Source organism: Odocoileus virginianus, chromosome 17, assembly GCF_023699985.2.
Source record: "Odocoileus virginianus isolate 20LAN1187 ecotype Illinois chromosome 17, Ovbor_1.2, whole genome shotgun sequence".
In the NCBI taxonomy this organism is placed as follows: Eukaryota; Metazoa; Chordata; class Mammalia; order Artiodactyla; family Cervidae; genus Odocoileus; species Odocoileus virginianus.
In genome coordinates this window covers 13,164,751-13,186,365 of record NC_069690.1, presented here as the reverse complement: position 1 = coordinate 13,186,365, position 21,615 = coordinate 13,164,751, and the positions used below count along the sequence as shown (strand labels likewise).

The following is a 21,615-nucleotide window of genomic DNA, read 5'->3' as shown; positions in this document are numbered from 1 at the left end:
GCACATACACACAATTATATATACTTAAAATACATATATGTATCAATGTGCATCTGTTTATAAAATCTGGTGCATAGAAGTGCCTAGTATATACCAGGTCCCTTTCTTCCCACCTCCTTTTCCTCTGTCACTCAAAGTAGCCTCCATTCTTCAGTAGTTTCGATGATTATGTGGAACAAGCTATTTCTTTTGGCTCAGGGAGCTTATTTGAAAGAAGAACATTACTCAACGCTAAACCCAGGTCTGATTAATCCACAAAGGTCAGCTGCCTGTCAGGGATTACAGTTGCAGTTACCTGTGTCCTGATCCAGGATCCAAGAAGCAGAGCTCAGAGAGAATGAGTATAACTCACAGCCCATTGCTGCCCATGTGCGTTGTCCTCAAAGGAGAGTGCATGCAGCAGCATGATGTGAGTGCAGGGGTCGAGCCTGTCATCCTCCCCGCCATCAACACAGAGCTGCAGGTTCAGCCCTCAAAACTGGCAAAGTGATTGGGGCATCCTGGCAGTGAAACTGTTTACCTCAGGTTGGGCTTTGAACCCATGAGCTGGGACTCGAACCCAGCCAAAATCCTGTTTGGCACGTGAACCTGTGTGGCTAGTGTAGGGAATATGCTATGCACAGGCCTGTACTATAATTAACAGGGCTTCTTTGAAAAATAAGAATGACTTTCTCATCACCTCCAGTCAAAGGGCTGGGAGCAGGAAAATGTACATCATGGAAAGACATCTTGAAAACAAGATGTTGAAGTACTGATGTGACTGGTGGAAAACCATTAGTGACTGTTCTCGTAACCAGAGCCTTGAGGGAGTTGCTGAGAAATGACATTGAGGACTGTGCTTTGTATATCTTTACCTTTGATCTGAGATTGGAAACAACAGATATCTCTAGAGCACAAACAAGGAAGTAGATGTTAGCAATAAACGGCATGCAAGGATTAGAATCTGGGCTTTTACCTGGAAATGGCATCAGCCCCCTGATCCCCACTTTTATTTCTGAGTCTTATTTTTCCTTATTCTTCTGTGGCACCACTCCTTCAGGTTGGTTCATTGTTGGGCTGGTCCCAACAGCTAGGACTTGAACCCGGCCAAAATCCTCCTTGGAACTTGAATTCCCACGTGACTGGGACTCAAACCCAGCCAAAACCCCGCCCTGTTCCTGGTTTCAGGAACTAAAGAGGCTCAGGTACTTGATGTCTCATTGCAGAAAGAATTCAGCGAGAGACAAAGTGGTAAGTAAGTAGTTGATTTATTCAAATTTAGAGAGGAGCACACTCCACAGACAGAGTATGGGTCATCACAGAGGGTGAGTGTGGCAGGTTAGTTTTTATAGTCTGGGTAATTTCATATGCTAACAAGTGGGAGATTACCCCAACTATTTTGGGGAAGGGGTGGAGATTTCCAGGAATTGGGCCACTGCCCACTCCTTGGCCTTTTGACAGTGCCTTGGAACTGTCATGGTGCCTCTGGGTGTGTCATTTAGATTGCTGATTGAGGATCAAGGTCTCACCAAAATCCACTTGTCTGCCATCTTGGACCCATTTGATTCTCATCGGTGTATGTTGTGTCCTTCAGTCAGTTCAGTTCAGTCACTCAGTCGTGTCTGACTTTTTGCAAACCCATGGGCTGCAGCACGCCAGGCTTCCCTGTCCATCACCAAGCCCCAAGCTTGCTCAAACTCAAGTCCATTGAGTCGGTGATGCCATCCAACCATCTCATCCTCTGTCATCCCCTTCTCCCCCTGTCTTGAATCTTTCCCAGCTTCAAGGTCTTTTCCAATGAGTCAGTTGTTGGCATCAGGTGGCCAAAATATTGGAGTTTCAGCTTCAGCATTAATTCTTCCAATGAATATTCAGGACTGATTTCCTTTAGGATTGACAGTTTGATCTCTTTGAAGTCCAAAGGATTCTCAAGAGTCTTCTCCAACACCACAGTTCAAAAGCGTCATTTCTTCTGTGCTCAGACTTCTTTATGGTCCAATTCTCACATCCATACATGACTACCCGAAAAACCATAGCTTTGACTAGACAGATATTTGCCAGCAAAATAATGCCTCTTCTTTTTAGTATGCTGTCTAGGTTTTTCATAACTTTCCTTCCAAGGAACAAGCATCTTTTAATTTCATGGCTGCAGTCACCTGCAATCACTGCAATCATCTGCAGTGATTTTGGAACCCAAGAAAATAAAGTCTGTCACTGTTTTCACTGTTTCCCCATCTATTTGCCATGAAGTGATGGGACCAGACACCATGATCTTTGTTTTTTGAATGCTGAGTTTTAAGCCAACTTTTTCACTCTCCTCTTTCACTTTCATCAAGAGGCTCTTTAATTCTTCTTCACTTTCTGCCCTAAGGGTGGTGTCATCTGCATATCTGAGGTTATTGATATTTCTCCTGGCAATCATGATTCCAGCTTGTGCTTCATCCAGCCTGGCATTTCACATGAAGAACTCTGTATATAAGTTAAATAAGCAGGGTGACAATATACAGCTTTGATGTACTCCTTTCCCAATTTGTAACCAGTCTCTTGTTCCATTTCCAGTTCTAACTGTTGCTTCTTGACCTGCATACAGATTTCTCAGGAGGCAGGTAAGGTGGGCTGGTATTTCCATCTCTTTCAGAATTTTCCACATTTTGTTGTGATCCACACAGTCAAAGGCCTTGGTGTAGTCAATAAAGCAGAAGTTGATGTTTTCCTGGAACTCTCTTGTTTTTCTATGATCCAACGAATGTTGGCAATTTGATCTCTGGTTCCTCTGCCTTTTCTAAATCCAGCTTTAACATCTGGAAGTTCTTATGTACTGTTGAAGCCTGGCTTTGAGGATTTCTAGCTGTGAGATGTGTGCAATTGTGCAGTAGTTTGAACATTCTTTGGCATTGCCCTTCTTTGGGATTGGAATAAAAACTGACCTTTTCCAGTCCTGTGGCCACTGCTGAGCTTTCAAAATTTGCTGGCATATTGAGTGCAGCACTTTCACAGCATCATCTTTTAGGATTTGAAATAGCTCAACTGGAATTCCATCACCTCCACTAACTTTGTTCATAGTGATGCTTCCTAAGGCCCACTTGACTTCACATTCCAGGATGTCTGGCTCTAGTTGAATGATCACACCATTGTGATTATCTGAGTCATGAAGATCTTTTTTGTATAGTTCTTCTGTGTTTTCTTGCCACCTCTTCTTAATATCTCCTGCTTCTGTTCATTCCATACCAATTCTGTCCTTTACTGTGTCCATCTTTGCATGAAATGTTCCCTTGGTATATCTAATTTTCTTGAAGAGACCTCTAGTCTTGAAAGAGTCATTTCCTAGGCAGGTTGATAAGAAGTCTAGGGGTCCCCAAGGAGAGAGGGGTCTGGAATTCTCAAGGAGGAAGAAAGGACAAACTTTTTTCCCCTCTATATTCCTTAGGATTATATAACAATAATGTATCCTGCCTGAGGACAGTCTCTGGATTAAACCTTCTGGCTAATCCTGTTATCTTAAAATGTAAATTATAGGAGTAGGTCTGGTGAGGTCTTTACAACCTCCAGACATCTTTGGATTCATTGGAGAGTATATAACCCCTTTGCTGACACTAGAAGGGGGTACTCTTCCTATCCCCTTCTGATGTCTGTGTCAGAAGCTTTATCTCCTTTATACTTTAATACAACTTTATTACACAAAAGCTCTGAGCGATCAAGCCTCGTCTCTGGCCCTGGATTGAATTCTTCTCCGGAGGCCAAGAATCCCGCCATCTTTGCGAGATTCAGCAACAACCTTTCATCTTAGGGGCTTGTCCGGAATTTTTCAGGACAAGGTAAGGATGCTTGGAGCTCTAGTTCTTTGTTCTCCTAGCGAACACGTTTTCTGCTGTACTTTACTAACTCTACGGTGTGCTTGTGTGAATGAATGACACGCCCTGCGCAAAGCAAGTGAGGAGCCCTGCTCTGCGGTCTCACAGTGACCTCATATAGCTTATGGCAGAAACCTGTCGGGGGTCTATTCCGACCTGCCAATGCCAAGAGGCACCCAACGTTTCCTTCGGGGACCAACCAGAAATGGGCAAAGCGTGTGGACTGAACTCTCCTTTCTCGGTCAAACACTTCAGTCTCTTTGATCATTTCATAACTCCTTGGAAATTAGAAGTACTAACCTAATCTGTCACATCATAGACTTTCAAGGGACTTGTGATCTATGCTGTTTCTGTATGCTGTTACTTAGATTCCAAATTTGGATTGGTAGTCAGGAAGCACCTAGCCTCGCTAGGAATCAAAAGTTCGGAAGTTAGATGATGGTCTAGCTACAGGAGCATCTCTGAGGTTAGAGGTTACTCAGGTTGGAACTACAATGGGTTTCCCCCCCGCCTCCCTTTGGTAACACTGGCTCTTAGTGGACCAGAGGAGGCTCTTATAGTGGTGTGGTGACGCTTGTTAGAAACATCTCAGTTTTATGTTCGTATCGGTCTTATTGAGGTCAGGAATAGACTCAGGGTCGTGCACAGGCACTCAGGTGACAAATGTTTCCCCCAGCGGTTTAGCCTGGGAGGCATTCTGGAAGGTTACTCTGATTGCACCCCGGGTGACATCAGAGGTAAGCAAGGTTTTAATGTTGAGGAGCTGGACATCAGTCAGGGATGCCATCAGGTCTACCCCTGATGCATCTCCACCCCGTCTCGGTGGTAGAACCGGGAGGGACGAGTACATGCCTGTGTCAGTAAGGGACAGACTAAGTCCGACCAGGGAAGGAAAGCTTTGGTGTAAAGTCTGTCTACACCCCCATCTAGAGCAGAGAGGGATGCCTCCGGTAGAAAGATGGCACTGGTCCCTTTTTTTCCTCTCTTACAGATGGGAGCTAACAATTAGAGCCTCACTCCTTTGAACTGTATCCTGAAAAACTGGGATAGATTTGATCCCCAGGGCTTAAAGAAGACACACCTAGTCTTCCTCTGTGATACTGTACGGCTACGTATCCATTGGAGGAAGGCGAACGGTGGCTGGTTGGAGGGTCTCTTAAGTATAATACTGTTTTACAATTAGACTGGTTCTGTAGAAAACAAGGGAAATGGGTAGAAGTAGCATATGTGTTGCCCTTTTTCTCTCTGTGAAATATGCCAGACTTGTGTCCTAAGGGTATAGATTTGGGTGTGACTCCTTCAGCTCCCTCCTGTCCTCCTACTTTGCTAGATGAGATGGAGGACAGGAGACAAAGAGATAAAGAAAAGCAGGTTTCTCCAATCTATCCCTGGGATCATATGCGCAGAGCAGCCAGAGAGACTACGGAACAGCCACACAAGCTGTTGCCTCTTCATGAAGTACCCACCAGGAGAAATAATCAGTCTATGAGAGTTAATAAGCCTTTTCCTTATCAAGAAATACAAAGAATCAAGGAGGATCTGGGAGACTAATTAGAGGACCCAGAAAAATTTATTCGAGCTTTAAAGGTGTTGCTCTGCTTGTTTTGCAAGCCTGGGTGGGGGTGGGGGTTGTCTTCCACCCAGACCTCAGGGAATTGTTGAGTTAACTCTCAACTGTTTAGCCCATCTGGTGTCCCTTCCGGGAGATTGTGCAACCTCCATTCATCTTGAGGGGTTACTGAGAGGAAGAGTAAATAGGTGGTTGAGCCCACTCCAACAGTGGGTCTTTTGTGGGGGGAAAGGTCACTTGTGCCCCCAATTTAGACAGCAAGACTCTTCCTAACAAAGGTACTGGGCATTCAGGGATGTATAAAAATTCATGAGTCACTTGTTGTCACCTCCTCTGACATTTTCAGGGCAGGCTAGAGATATAAAGGCTGCATTTATCACAATCTGAGACCCAGCAGCCTCTGGCTGGGTCTATAGGCCTATAAAGTCTATAGGCCTCGCACAGTCTCGCAGAACTAGAGGCTAATTCGCTTTCCCTTTGAATTACTTCGGTGGGCTTTGCGATACTCATAGCTTTTTGGGCCCCCCTCTTGGGACCTTGTAAGATAGTCACCCGATATCTCTAGGTGGCCCCTCCCTTCCTCTGGGTCACAGTCCCAATCGGTCCTCTTGTCGGGGGGTGGCTAGTTCTGCCCACCGCTGCAGCTTTGCAGTCCCCTCAGGTGCCATTTCTCTGAACCATTTTCTGGCCTCAGTTAGGGTCCTGTGTCTTTCCTCAGGGCTGAAAAGGGAGACTAGCAGTTGGATTATGTCATCCCATGTAGGGCGGTGTGTTAGAAAAATAGTCTCCATTAGCCTAATCATGGCTTGTGGCTCCCCCGAGTACGGTGGAGCATGTCTCTGCCAGTTTAATATATCCGTAGAGGAAAATGGCTGGTAATAATAGGCTACAGGGGGCTGATGGTAGTGCCCACATGTGTCCTGAACTGGAGGCTGTTGTAGCTCTAGGAGGGGCATCTGAAGTGGGGTTCTTTCCCCCTGCTCCTTGGCGGAGCGCAGCCTCTGTCTAATTGCTGTGTTTTCTTCCCTCTTCCCATTGGTATTCACCGGGAGAGGTGGAAATAATCTAGGAGGTCCAGCTGAGGTGGAATTCTGGGGGCGCTGACCAGAGGTCTCCATTGCTGGCATTGGAGCCTGCCAAAACGGCGGCTCTACGAACTCCGGGAGAGCTGGCAGAAGAAGTGGCTGCTGCAGGAATTTCACCCGGCCCTGGATCGGGCATTAAGGCAGCCCCCGGTCCTGGTGGAGAACTGGGAGGCAGGCGCATCATTATCCAGTATGGGGGAGGGGTCAGGTCATCCCCGTTTAATCATGCACTCCAATACAGTCACCTTAGGTTCACTTCCCCCCATTTTGCTTACCTTCTCAGACCTTCTACTTTTCCTTTCTGTTCTATGAAGTTCTCAGTACCCTATGTGCTTCTGATACTTCCACTCAATGACACTTAAATTGCCATTCTGCCTCCTTCCTAATTGGGGTGAGAAGAGCCTTACCTGCCAGATCCCAGAGGGAGAAGGGGGATCGGCGTGTCTTCACCTGCCAGTCAGCACAGCCCAACCAGAACACCACGTGAGCCAAGATTGTTTCTCCCTTAACTCTTAAGGTCCATTCTGCCTTGGTGGGCTTGATCAGGTGCGGATGAAAATAAAGATGGGTTACATATCCCACATCCCAGGCCATCTCCGGAAAAGCCAATTCATACTTATGTATCCCCCTCCTTCTACCCTGACAATTCCAAGGGGGTCAAGAATTTCATAGCAGATGGGACACCTCCCTGGGGAGGGCAGAATATGAACACACAAAAACCAAGTTTCTTCTCCTAACAGTCCCCTGGCGATCGCTTGGTAATAATCTTTCCCAAGACGGTGTGGACACCACCTCCTCAACGACCTTCACAAATTTCCTTCCTAAGCCCTAACACGCTCGTCAACCTCTGTACCAAGCAATCCTTGCCACCTGCCTATCCCAGGCTTCTGGGGGTCTGTGCCCCTTCTAATCCCTCCCAGGGGGGTGATCACGCCCCGTCTTCCACCCTGCTGGGTGGGTTCCTCCTCCCCTGAGTGCTCAGTTCCCCTGCTGCCGTCCACTACCTGCTAACGTGAAAGGTCTGGGTGTTGAGAAGCAGAATCCTTCCAGAAGGGCGAGGCGCTTTTCCCCCTCTAGAAGATTCAAGCCGCAAGGCCTCGGAGAAGTCCCAAATGGGAGTTGTCTCCTCAAAGTGAGGAGTTTCCTGGCCCATGAACCAAATGTTGTAGCCACATGTTCTGGGAAACAAACTCACTCAGAAGGACAATGCAGATAGTGGAGTGCAGTTTATTACACTGGTGGGCCCAAGGCAGAGTCTCCTCTTAGCCAAGGACCCCGACCAGTTTTTCTGAAAACCTTATATACCCTAAGTGTACGTGCCCAAACCCACCTCTCCAAATTCCCTGAAACTAGTCTGAACAAAGGAAAAGAAAGATACAGTCAAAGTTAACCCGCGATTCATATGCCTTAAGCCTAGGTAGTTGACAGTGGACAATTATCAATAGGCCTGTGGTCATACCCCAATAAGCATAATAGAATTTATGATACTATTTGGTTACACAGATAATTAGGGTATTCTTTTAGGCAACAGAGAGTCTAGGCACAAGCCCTGGGGCCCTTCCATCCAGAGGGCCTGGTTTTCCAGTTGGTATGTCATTTCCATAGATACTGGGCATATAGCTCAAAGGCCACAGTCCGGCCCAAGATGGAGTCCTGCTTTCAAGTTGGAGCCTGTTCTGTTTCCTCCTTCAACACTAGCAAGCGGGTACTCTTTCTGCCCCCTTCTGATGTCTGTATCAGAAGCTTTCTCTACCTCCTTTATACTTTAATAAAACTTTATTACACAAAAGTTCTGAGTGATCAAGCCTTGTCTCTGACCCCGGATTGAAATCTTCTCCTCTGGAGGTCAAGAATCCCGGCATCTTTTCGTGATTCAGCAACAACTTTTCAGTCTTTCCCAGTCTATTGCTTTCCTTTATTTCTTTGCATTGATCACTGGGGAAGGCTTTCTTATCTCTCCTTGCTATTCTTTGGAACTCTGCACTCAAATGGGTATATCTTTCCTTTTCTCCTTTGCCTTTTCACTTCTCTTATTTTCTCAGCTATTTGTAAGGCCTCCTCAGACAACCATTTTGCCTTTTTGCATTTCTTTTTCTTGGGGATGGTCTTGATCACTGCCTCCTGTATAATGTCACAAACTTCCATCTATAGTTCTTCAGGCACTCTGTCTATCAGATCTAATACCTTGAATCTATTTGTCACTTCCACTGTATAAGCATAAGGGATTTGAGTAAGGCCATGCCTGAATGGTCTAGTGGTTTTCCCTACTTTCTTCAATTTATGCCTGAATTTGGCCATAAGGAGTTCATGATCTGTGCCACAGTCAGCTCCTGGTCTTGTTTTTGCTGACTGTATAGAGCTTCTCCATCTTCGACTGCCAAGAATATAATCAATCTGATTTCAGTATTGACCATCTTGTGATGTCCATGTATAGAGTCGTCTCTTGTATTGTTGGAAGGGAGTGTTTGCTATGACCAGCGCGCTCTCTTGGCAAAACTCTGTTAGCCTTTGCCCTGCTTCATTTTGTACTCCAAGGCCAACCTTGCCTATTACGCCTACTTTTGCACTCCAGTCCCCTATGATGAAAAGGACATCTTTTTTTTTGGGTATTATTTCTAGAAGGTCTTATAGGTCTTCATAGAACCATTCAACATCAGCTTCTTTGGCATTAGTGCTTGGGGCACAGATTTGGATTATCATGATATTCAATGGTTTGCCTTGGAAACAAACAGAGATCGTTCTGTCCTTTTTGAGATTATATCGATTATACCCAAGTACTGCATTTTGGACTCTTTTGTTGACTATGAGAGTTACTCTGTTTCTTCTACGGGATTCTTGCCCACAGTAGTAGATGTAATGGTCATCTGAGTTAAATTCACCCATTCCAGTTGATGTCAGTTCATTGATTCCTAGAATGTCAATGTTTCCTCTTACTATCTCCTGTTTGACCACTCCCAATTTACCTTGATTCATGGACCTAACATTCCAGGTTCCTATGCAATATTGTTCTTTACAACATTGGACTTTACTTCTATCACCAGTCACATCCACAACTGAGCATTTTTTTTAGCTTTGGCTCTGTCTCTTCATTCTTTCTGGAGTTATTTCTCCACTGATCTCCAGTAGCATATTGGACACCTACCGACCTGGGGAGTTCATCTTTCAGTGTCATAACTTCTTGCCTTTTCATACTGTTGTGTCCTTGGGCTGTGTCATTCTTTCAAAAGTTGTGCCATGCCCCTTTCCCTCCTGTTACAGCAGCAACTACCTATTACCATCAGGAGGAGGAAGTCAGGGGCCCAGGACAAAGGCAGGAAGGGGAAAGGAGTGGGAAAATCAAGGGGCACATTGTATAGGAAGAAAAAGTGCGGGTGGACATCTCAAGTGCCAGCTCTGTGCCTGCTCACACTCTTGCCCTCCAAATGCACTCCTCACCCTTCCCACAATCCTGCTTTGCTGCTGCTGCACACATCTGTATTCACCTACTGTCTTGTTGGGCACGTAATGAATGCCCAGTAATACCAATAACACAGAGTTCCTTTCATTTAAAGGAGAAACATCCTTTAAAAGGAAAAGCTGCTAGAGACTTCCCTGGTGGTCCAGTGGTTAAGGCGCCATGCTTCCAGTACAGAGGCTACAGGTTCAATCCCTGATGAAATAAATAAAAAAATAAACAGAAAGGCTCTCACATCTGTGGAGGTTTAAGCTAACAACCTTCTTAGAGATGAGGAATCGTGAGCCCTAGTGAGGGCGTGACTTAATCCAAGGTGACTCTGACCATTAAGCCTGGGTTCCTTGAGTTACGAGCAAGATTCCTTTTTAAAATAAAATTCTTTCGAATCCTTGAAAACAGCAACATTTAATGGGTGTTTGCTATCCTCCAGGCACTGCTCCAAATATCATCATTCAATTGAATTCTCACTTCAACAGTGTAGGGCAGGCAATAATTACAGAACACAGGGAAAAACAGATCTGGTATGTGGAATAGTCATTGCTGATAAGAAGCCGCTATTGTTGCTGATCGTAATATTATGAAAACTCTTACTGGGAGCGGGAACTCTTTGGGTGGGGACAAATCCTTCCAGACACTGGCCAGGCTCTTGAGCATCTTTTGGAAAAATGATGATTGTCTGTGACTTAACTGACCCTCCTCTAGCTAATGACTGTTTAGACAGAAATTGGTCACCTGCTGAGCTTCCTGACCTCCATACCAGAATCATGAACTCACAGATAGTCACTGTGCTGACAGTAATACCAGCTTAAGCTCTGGAGTCTCTTCGTGATTCAATCTATAATTTCCAGCATAATAAAATATGGAAAGATTCTGATTCCTCTTTCTTTAGTGGTATTTCCTTAATGAACTGATACACTTTGGCTTGGGTTGTCTGCAGGTGCCCTAATATAGGAAATAGAAAGGCATACATTCTCTTTTACAGAAATTAATAATAGTAGCTGCCAGTTCTGAAGATTGAATACATATAAATCCATATACATCAGGCTGTCCAACAACCCTATGACGAATTGTTGCCTATGCCTGTTTATGAGATGAGGAAGCAAAACCCAGAAAAGGAAGGCAATTTTCCCAAGGTCACACAGCTAGCAAGTAGTGGAGCCACATATAAATTGGATCTGTCATACTCTAGAGTCCTCATTCTTACCTACAGCGCTATATAAGCCTTGGTCTTATTTTCACAACCTCTGAATGACCTAGTGAACAGCCAGGAATAAGGGCCATCTGTTGTTCCTTAACTCTCCTAAAATCAAAGTTACAGTTTTCAGTGGATGAACCCTCCCTTTGATCTGATTGTGTGCTCAGAATCTTCTCTAGCTCAGAGCTGTTGTGCTCCGCTAATGAAAGCCTGACAATTAGTGCCTACTAGGCGAAGTGGAATTCTGTGTCCTCAAAAGCTCATTTATCTGTGCCACATGGAGGAAATTTTCTAAGAATTTGGACTTAACCTGATGGTAATGAGTTCTAGAGAAGAGCACTATCTTTGGAGCTTAAGCTTGGTTCTGCATTGAAATGCTGTTTGGGGGATGTTACTAAACCTCTGCAGTTTGCTCATCTGTAAAATGGCAATAATCCTGTCTGTATTGGAAACTATACCGTGTGTTGTCCGCTTCCTGAATCCCTCTCCAACACACACACACACACTCACTCACACACACAAACACACACAGAGCCCTCAGCAGCTTTGCTTGTATTGTTAGTTTGAGGGGATGGGTGTGACACCTGATTCAAACCAGGCCAAGGAAATTCTCTCCCCTGGCATTTTAGATTTAGGATTGGGAAAAATCTAGCACTTTCTGGACTCATCTTGAACTCGAGGGCTCAGAGGCAGTCATATTCCCCTACCATATGGTTTGCAAGCTGAGAACAATGTTCAGCAGAGAAAAAAGTGATGAAATAGATGTGAAAATGAAGCAGAGATGGCTCCTTTGCATTTTCATTCTTAATTTCCTCTTTTAGCAATCAGACTCCTAACCAACAAACCACCTCACAGAATTAAACACAAGGAGATCTTTAAGGAGCCAAGCCAGGAATAAAACCAGTGCTCACTAAATGGCATGTAGAAGTTGTTATGCCCTTTGCTCACATCTGCGGTGGGCTTCTATTCAGACATAGGTTTTGCTGACATTTTTTTTGTGACAAAGCAAAAAAATTTTTTACTTTATAAACCTATAAGGCTTAAATGTCTATTTATCTCACAGCACCAAATAGTTGAACACCAAGGCAAATCCAGGGAAGACTAAGGCCTCATTGCCAAGCTCCAAAGGCCCTGCTTGGCTCTAAGGAATCTAGAAGGCAAGCTAAGCATGTACTTTCGGCACCAGCAAAACAAAGAACCCAAAACAAAATCAGAAAAGAGAACATCTAAAAAGAAATGAATTTAATTTCAACATACTTTTGAGTTTAGGGCAGTTTTTAAAATTTTTTAGCCTTTTTAAAAATGTGAAATTGCATATAGAGTGATATTCTTTTCACCGTTTAGCATCTCTGAAAGTTTTTGGCTCTGAATTATTACAGAAATTAGATAGCAACAAAACTTACCTTTGGGATAGGTAGGATTAAGTTCAGGTAATTTGCCAAATTGCTTGATGAATAACCCATAAATGTAGCCCTTAACCCACCTAGGGGTATTTGCAATGAATGAGGTCAATGGTTTGCCCAAAGGACCTCTGACAGGTGTATTTCAAGAACTGTGACAAATGGAGTATAACAGGGCAGATCTCTTCCTATAGCCCCAGAATTAGGAACCAGGGCCCCTGGTGAAACATCGAGTACTGCACTCTCTAAAGGGAAGTCAGCCTTCTCCCTGAGGCCATACTGCTGCTTCGGCTAAGTTGCTGCAGTCTTGTCCGACTCTGTGCGACCCCATAGATTGCAGCCCACCATCTATGGGATGGTGATTCTCCAGGCAAGAACACTGGAGTGGGTTGCCATTTCCATCTCCAATGCATGAAAGTGAAAAGTGAAAGTTAAGTTGCTCAGTCGTGTCCGACCCTTCGCGACCCCATGGACTGTAGCCTACCAGGCTTCTCCATCCACGGGATTTTCCAGGCGAGAATACTGGGGGGAGGGGGGGGGGTTGCCATTTCCTTCTCCAGAGGCCATACTAAGAGACTATAAACTGGTCCTGCCATGAACAACCAGTCCAGTCAACCTCATCTCACATTATGATAGCGATCATACGGGACACAGGATTGATGACCAAAATTCATACATGCCTCCCCCCACTCCCACTGCCACTGGGGAGGGAAGAGGACCCATTCCTCCAAAACCCAGGGGAGTGTGTGTTTCAGAGAATCACTCCTCATCTAGAGGATGAATGAAATTCACTCCCTAGCTGGTTGGTCACTGCAGCCCCTCCTCACCCCAGTGCTTCGTGATGACAGACATTCTGGAAGAGTTTAACACGTGTATCGGGAATCTGGGTTCTCAGAAATGAAGGTCGACAAGATGAGGTGGAACACCTTGCCAGGCAAATGACACTGATCATACAGGCAAAGGCTACCATACCATACCACCTTTACTTGGGACCTCAGCAGAAGAGAGAAGCAGACCCCGCCCAAAGAAGACTAGCGTCACCTCCTTACCATCAACAGGTGACCGAGGAGCACCCCACTGGCTGTCTTACCGCTCCTCCTTGCCCTCAATACCAGAGACTCCAGGGCCCAGAGCAAGGCGGGTGAAGGGAAAGAGCAGGCTGTAGCTTCCCCAGCTAGCACCCTGCTCCTACGTTGTAATTAATCACCGTCAGGACCTATTCCTCATGCCCAGCACGTGCCTGGCCCAGAGAAGACATCTGATACTTGTGTTCAAAAAGGAAGGAGTGAATGAAAGTGCCCCTACTCCAGTTCACCCCCTTTCTTAGCCACTCACTGCTTTCCTGGTTTAGGAGTCTTACATGTCGGTCAGAGGAGGGTGTTCCCTTGGCTCAGAGACTTAGGTAGACAATGTGGCATTACCCAAGGTACACACGGTGTGTGTGTCACATTTCTCAGGAAATGTCAGCTTCTGGGCGGGGCTTAGACTCCTGCAACTCCTAGTCCCACCCCTGGCCCTTCATTCCAGCTCAGAGGGTGGAAGAGGATAAATTGCTGCTCTTCTCAGCCTCAGCCTTGTTGGGTTTTAATCCGAAGACCTCCGACAGCAACATGAAGTTGGGAGGCTTCCTCCTGCTTGTGACCCTAGTCACCCTCAGCTCAGTGGTGCAGGAGCTTCAGGCGGCGGTGAGACCGTTTAGACTTTTTGGTGAGTCCATGCAGAAGGCAGCCCCATCCTTTTTGGAATGAAGGAACCAGAATGTAAGCCAATGGGGGCCAGTACGTGTGGGGGAAGGAGGGGAAGAAAAGAGAGAGGGGAAGGTATTCCAGGCAAGGAGTCACTGCAGGGACCCACCTTGACTGCAGGATCTCTGTGCTTCTGCTTTTCCTTTCTCCCCTCCTTTCCTCTGGTCATCCCTCCGTCTGCACTCTCCAAAAGGGAAGCCTTTTGCCCTCTCATTGGCCTCCGTCCATTTCCCCAGCCTCTCCCTCTCTCCACTAGTTTCTTGCTACAAATAAGTTGGATTGCTTACAGAAAATATTTTCTTAAATATGTGAAACACGAATCATCTTTTCCTTTTACTGCCAACATTCTCAAAGGAGTAATCTTCATTCTCTGCATTTTCTTCCCCATGACTCATCCCTTAATCCCCCGAAGGCTGACTATAGTCTCTATTGCTGCCCCTACCACTCTCCCAGATCTTCTCCTTCTTCACCTTTTTTTTCTTAAAAAAAAAAAAATTTTTTTTTTTAATCTACTTTTTTGTGCTTCCCAGGTGGTGCTAGTGGTAAAGAACCTGCCTGCCAATGCAGGAAACATAAGAGACTCGGGTTCGATCCCTGGGTTGGGAAGATCCCCTGGAGGAGGGCAGGGCAACCCTCTTCAGTATTCTTCCCTGGAGAATCCCATGAACAGAGGAGCCTGGCGGGCTACAGTTCATAGGGTTGCAAAGAGTCAGACATGACTGATGTGACTTAGCACACACGTGTTTATTTATTTACTTGGCTGTGCCAGGTCTTAGCTGCTGCACACAAGATCTTCCATCTTCATTGCAACATGGAGCATCTTTAGTTGCACCATGTTAAATCCAGTTCCCTGACTAGGGATTGAACCCAGGTTCCCTGCAATGGGATCGTACTATCTTGGCCACTGGACCACAAGGGAACTCCATCTCCCAGATCTTCTTAATAAACCTCACAACTGTCTTGAGGAACCAGTTAAAGGTTAAAAGTCTTTAAGCTCTGCAGCATCTTTTTGCTTGCCAGTTCATCAAATCTCCAGCTTTTTTCTCTCTTAGATTATCGTCACCGTGTCTTCTTCCCCCTAAATGTCACTGGAAACTCTTTCCCCTCTCTTCTTTGTTCTCCTTCCCTTACATCGGTTGCCAAATACCAGTCATTCTTTGAAACTGGTTCTTACACATGTTGCTTCCTTTCTGACTCTCATTGTCACACTGACTTTTCAGCCCTGATTACTCCATGCCCAACCCAGTGCAATGGCTTCCTGACAGCTCTCCCTGCCCCTCTCTTTCTTCTGAAGGTTGCCTTCTTGGTGAATCCTGGTCCATGCTATGCTCTCACACCAGATAATCTTTGTAAGTAAACTGCCATCACATCTCTCTTGACCTACCAAGTGAAATCTCTAACTTCGTCCACTGCCTGCCGTGGGCTTCCCTGGAAGCTTAGACAGTAAAGAATCTGCCTACAATGCGGGAGACCTGGGTTTGATCCCTGGGTCAGGAAGATCCCCTGGAGAAGGAAATAACAACCCACTCCAGTATTCTTGCCTGGAGAATCCCATGGACAGAGGAGCCTAGTGGGCTACAGTCCATGGGGTTGCAAAGAGTCAGACATGACTGAGTGATGGGGAAGGAAGGTGCTGCCTACCTATGTGCCTTGACTTCCAACTATTCCCTAGTACTTATCCAGCCTTCCATTTGATACTCTTCCTGTATCCCTTGTATTTCAGGGTGAAGAGTGAGGAGATGAGGCACCTAGGGTGCACAATTGAAGGAGGCGCTCACTCTCAGGGTTGTTCAAGGGCCTCCTTAAATGTTGTGTCCCGGGTGCCTCATGCACCTTTCCCCAGTCCCACCCTGTTGCATTTTCTGCTTATGAACTTTTGCTAGTAATTCTTTTCTCTTCTCCACCCTCCCTCTCAATTCTGCCTTTAAAAGATTCCCATACTTCAAGACTCACCTTTCCTGATTCACTGGAAGTGATGTCCTCTCTTTTGTGAGCCCCTTTAGTCCTTTGGATAAGCCTCTCTCAAGACATGGGTCACATACTGCTTTGCTTTTAATACTTTAAACATAAACTTTGTCTCCACTGTGAGACTCTAAGCTGCTAGAAAGTAATAACCTAATCTTACATCTCCATGGGCTTCGCAGGTGGCTCAAGTGGTAAAGAATCTGCCTGCCAATGCAGGAGACTAGTATTCGATCCCTGGGTTGGGAAGATCCCCTGGAAAAGGAAATGGCAACCCACTCCAGTACTCCTGCCTGGGAAATCCCCATGGACAGAGAAGCCTAGCAGGCTACAGTCCGAGAGGTTGCAAAGAGTCAGACATGACTTAGCGACTAAACAGACTAATCCAATCCACTTATTCATACTTTCTGTATAACTTAACCTCTGTGCTTTGTACATAGTAAGAAATCAACAGTTATTAATGAGTGGCCAAACTGCTGAGTAGAGACAAGAATTCTCCCATTCTCTCACCATAAATCAACAACAGCTAATAAAAGCATGGAGGGACTGTATTGATTTTCTCTGAGGTCTGCAAGTACATTGTAGACATCCCACCAGGCTCCCATCTTACATCATCAGACATTGCTAATCAATTATAGCACTCTTTCTCTTTGAGTCTGGACAAAGCGGCTCAGCCTTCTCCACACAGCATCAGAACAGTCACCCCCATTGACTGGAGCTGACACTGGAGGGGGAGCTTCATCCAGCCCTCCTGGATCCAAGGATTTCATTTTACCTTTGAAAAAACAAAGGCCCAGAGATGTCCAGAGACAGAATCGGGTAGAAAATCTCCTGACCACAGCTGAGCCACCCACCCAAGCACAGCACACATTCATCCACAGCTCTGCACACATTTTGTTAGAAACCCTTGCAGGGTCTTAACCAGCTCCCTGGACCTATTTCATTGGTCCTCAAAGACTAACCTTGAGGCTCTGGGAGTGTGGGGAGCCTCCACTTGGGTCAGAAGTGACTCCTTGAAATCTGGAGATGAACTCTTCATGCCAAGGTCAGTTTCACCCTCTGGGATGGCAGAGGGAGCTTGGCCTAGGGGCCAGAGAGTCTGAGTTGGATCCGACTTCTGTACTGACTAGTAGGAAAGTCACCTTAGTGCGCCCAGCTGCCATGCCTGTAAAAAGGGGCCAGTCAGACTCATTGCGCAGAGCAACTTCAGGGCACCCTTGATGACATTTGGCTAAGTGTAATCTTCCCTTCTCTGCCCCTTTCCTTGCAGAGAGAAGTGAGGGGCATTGAAGTGGGCTTCTCTGCACTTCCCCTCCACAGATGCAATTACCCTCCTTTTCAAAAAGAAATTTGAATGTAGTTGATTTGCAATGTTGTGTTAATTTCAAGTGCACAACAAAGTGACTTAGTTATGCATGTACATATAGACACTCCTTTTTTTTAGATTCTTTTCCCATATAGGCCATTACAGAGTATTGACTAGAGTTCCCCTTGCTACACAGCAGGTTCTTGCTATCCATTTTGTACATAACAGTGTGTATATGCGAATCCCAATCTCCCAATCTATCCCTTCCCCCCTTATTCTCTGGTAACCATAAGTTTGTTTTCTATATCCATTCTGTTTTGTAAATGAGTTCATTGGTACCCTTGTTTTTTTAGATTCCGCATCTAAGTGATTTCATTCGATATTTGTCTTTCTGTGTCTGACTTACTTCACTCAGTATGACAATCTCTCAGTCCATCCATGTTGCTGCAAATGGCATTATTTTATTCTTTTTTTTATTGCTGAGTAATACTCCATTGTATATATGTGCCATATCTTCTTTATCCATTCCTCTGTTGATGGACATTTAGGCTGTTTCCATGTCCTGGCTATTGTAAACAGTGTGGCAATGAACATTGGGGTGCATGTATCTTTTTGAATCATGGTTTTCTCTGGGTTGGAGAAGGAAATGGCAACCCACTCCAGTGCCCTGGCCTGGAAAATCCCATGGACAGAGGAGCCTGGTAGGCTACAGACCATGAGGTCGCAAAGAGTCAGACATGACTGAGAAACTTCACTTTTTTTCACTTTTTCTCTGAGTATGTGCCAGGAGTAACTAATTATTCTGTTCTTTAAAGTAGACCTTGCTTTGTTGAGATTGTGTGAATGCATATTGCTTTTCACTGAAATATATAAGATGTTAATGAGTACTATTCTGTGATTAATCATTTATAAATTATATTATGTATTGAACTCAAAGAAGATGGAACTGGCTCCTTAATCGCGGGCTGGCCTCCCTAACACCTGTGTCTAGAGATTGGCAGTTTTCAGCTGGTCTGTTCTAATGCAGGCACCTGTGTTGAGCTCTGTAGTGGTGACTGGGACTGTGGTCCAGAAGAGCGCTGTGTCAGCAATGGCTGTGGCCACGTCTGTGCTTCAGGTAAAAACATCAGGTCCTTCCCTGCTTCCTCATTCCATGTTGAAGCCAGGCAGACAGTACACGTGGCCCTAATGGAACTTCCCAGAAGTGGATGAGACAGAAGCCTATCTCTTATGACCTCTCCCTCTTCACCCATCCTTCCCAAGAAAAAGAAGCACCTATCCCAGGATGGTGGTTTCCAAATCTTTAAAATGATTTCATTACCTGGTATATCCTAGAGAAAAATCAAGACTATTCATTTGAGAGAAAAAAAAAAAGATAAAAATCACCCACCCCCAAATGATGTTTGCTTAACACTTCGGTTTGTATTTTAAACACGTAACACACATGTATAATATCTATGTGAAAACAAGATAATCATGCACCTATTTTGATTTCTTGATTATTTCACTTAGAGATAGCTAGTGAGAGAATTCCCTGGCAGTCCAGTGGTTAAGATTCCATGGTTCCAATGCAGAGGACACAGGTTTGATCCCTGGCTGAGTAATTAAGATTCCACATGTGGTACACTACAGCCATTTAAAAAAAAAGAAGAAGAAGAAATAGCTAGTAAACAACTTTTAATATCAACATTGATGCTTCTATCCCATCATCTTTAATGCCCTTCATGTATGCTCTGTATGTGTGTCCACCATGTATGCTCATATACTTAGCAAGCTCCATAAGACACATTTAACATATTTCTTATTTTTAATATCATTAATATGGCTATAGTGAATACTGACTGGTGTACACACTAATTTATTTGGAATAAATTCTAAGGTGTATAATTGATGACCAAGGAGTATGCTAATTTTAAGCCTTGGATGACATTGCCATAGTAAATGATAAGAGCCCCTTTCCTATAAAAATATTTCAGAGGCTTCACATGATAAATCCTTTACTGTCAGTAGCTATCGATTGAAAACAATGCAAAATGAAAAAGCTACCAGGATTCAGTTTTGATTACAAATTGTGTTAAACACAACAGAATCAACACAGACTTTTAAGATAATGTGCCTGTGTTCAGAATGTATTATTTGTCTTATCCACCCACAACCCCTAGGGCATTTATGGCCTTGTTGGCTCCTGGCAGGTTCTTACTGAGTCCCGTCACTGGAAAATCTTATCTCTCAATTGTATTCTGTGGATCCGGGTCCCCAAACAGCAGGTCTCATGCATAATTGTTTTGTACATTTCACAGGATGAAGACTTACCCTAAGGGCCCCCTTTCTCTAGGAATTGTTCATTCCTTCCTAGAGTTCCTGTTTTCAAAGATGTGACTATTCGAAGGTCCTTGCCCAGGAAGACAGATGAAGACAGGGACCTATGGATGGAGTGGGCAAAGGATGTGGTTGGGGAGAGAAAATAATTGTTTCTTTTAATAAATCATCATCATTAAAAGTACCCACAGTACTTGATTTGTTTGGTGAGGGATGATAAGGAAGAAGATGAGGCATTGGGGAATAGATGACATTTGTTGAGCACTTGCTATTCAATAAGGACTATGTTATACGCCCCACAAGTATCATCTAATTTATCCTACAACAACCTTGTGACTATGCTTATTATCACTACCACTTTACATATAAGGACACTGAAGTCTGGAGAAATTAATTTGCTCAAAGTCATCTAACAGAAAAGTGTCAGGACTTTAAGTGTATTTCCACATCAAACTTTAAGTCCTATACATTATGGCATAGTGGTTGGGAGATCCAAGTTTGAATTTCAAACCTAGGCCCACCACACAACTGTGTGCCCTTTAGCAAATGTCCTAGCCTTTCTGTGCTTCAGTTTCCTCCACTATACAACAACATATACTTCATAGAGCTGCAAGGATAAAAGCAGTGAGTTCACGTAAAGTGCATTGAATAGTGCCTGACACATGGGAAACATCCAATAAATGTTAAGTAAATTATCATTATTATTATCAAATTGATGGGCTGATGACTCTTAGTCCTAAATTTTTAAGACTCTATAACAGAACCCAAGGCTAATTCTCCTTCCCAGCCTCTCCTAGTTCATCTCAATATTAAAAACCAGCCCTCCCCACCTCCTCTTTTCCCCATTACAAAATGTGGGAGGTTAAAATCGACTTAAAATTTCTTATCTATGTTTTTCACAGTCACAGACTTAAGATTCAACTGGTCCTGGGACATTCTCAGCTATCCAGTGGCTAACACTCTGTGCTCCCAATGCAGGGACCTGGGTTCAGTCCTGGTCAGGGAACAAGATCCCTCACGCCACAACATAGACAGAAGATCCCATGTATTACAACTGACTCAGCACAGCCAAGTCAATACATAAATAAAAGTAAATATGAAAAAAAAAAAAAGATTCAACTGGCCTAGGTTGTTTGTAGTCTGATATTGACTTATTTACTGCCTTCATAGCCCCTGACAAACCATTTAAATTTTCCTTCAAACCACTTAAACTTTCTTTAGCTGTAAAAGGAAGAAATAACAATATCTACCTCATTTTAAACCTAAGGTTTTTAGGACTTTACAGTATACAGTGTTCTGCCCGATGTCTGAATCCCTGAGCGGGGAGAGAGAGCTTCCAAGACAATGCAATTTACAAAAAGGGAAGTTTATTACTGACTCAAGTCAGGGCTTTCTGCTGCAACCAACACAGTGGCGCAAGGTCAGAAAAGCCTTGAGCAGAGGCTGTTATCCAAATTTATAAGGTATGCATAAACGGTTAGTAGCTGGCTTAAGCGGATTGGTTACATGTTTGCAAAGCAATTTTATTGGTACAAACTCTCACGGGCTTTTTTCAAATCTGGGCGTTCGCGGGCTTTTCAGCTCTCCCTTTGTTTCTTACTGGGCACATATTGGCTGGCTCCAGGTTACCTGATGGGGGTAGGGAATCTTATCATTTCGGGGGAAGCCAAAACTTAGGTCCAGGCCGCCTGTCATGGTATTAACCCTGGCAGCCTCACATACAGAACATTTGATTTTCACATTAACCAA

At 44.6% G+C, this 21,615-nt stretch overlaps 1 long non-coding RNA gene across 2 annotated transcripts; it reads left to right on the top strand.

Moving 5' to 3' along the window:
* Positions 1-1,209: 1,209 nt before the first annotated feature.
* LOC110132054 (uncharacterized) lies at positions 1,210-20,050 on the top strand. Of its 2 annotated transcripts, none has more exons than XR_011492046.1 (3): positions 1,210-1,230; positions 18,575-18,664; positions 19,848-20,050. It is a non-coding gene; the product is annotated as an uncharacterized lncRNA (long non-coding RNA). The 2 variants fall into 2 exon arrangements; XR_002312348.2 differs by lacking the exon at positions 1,210-1,230 and adding an exon at positions 14,060-14,241.
* The last annotated feature ends 1,565 nt before the right edge of the window (positions 20,051-21,615 follow it).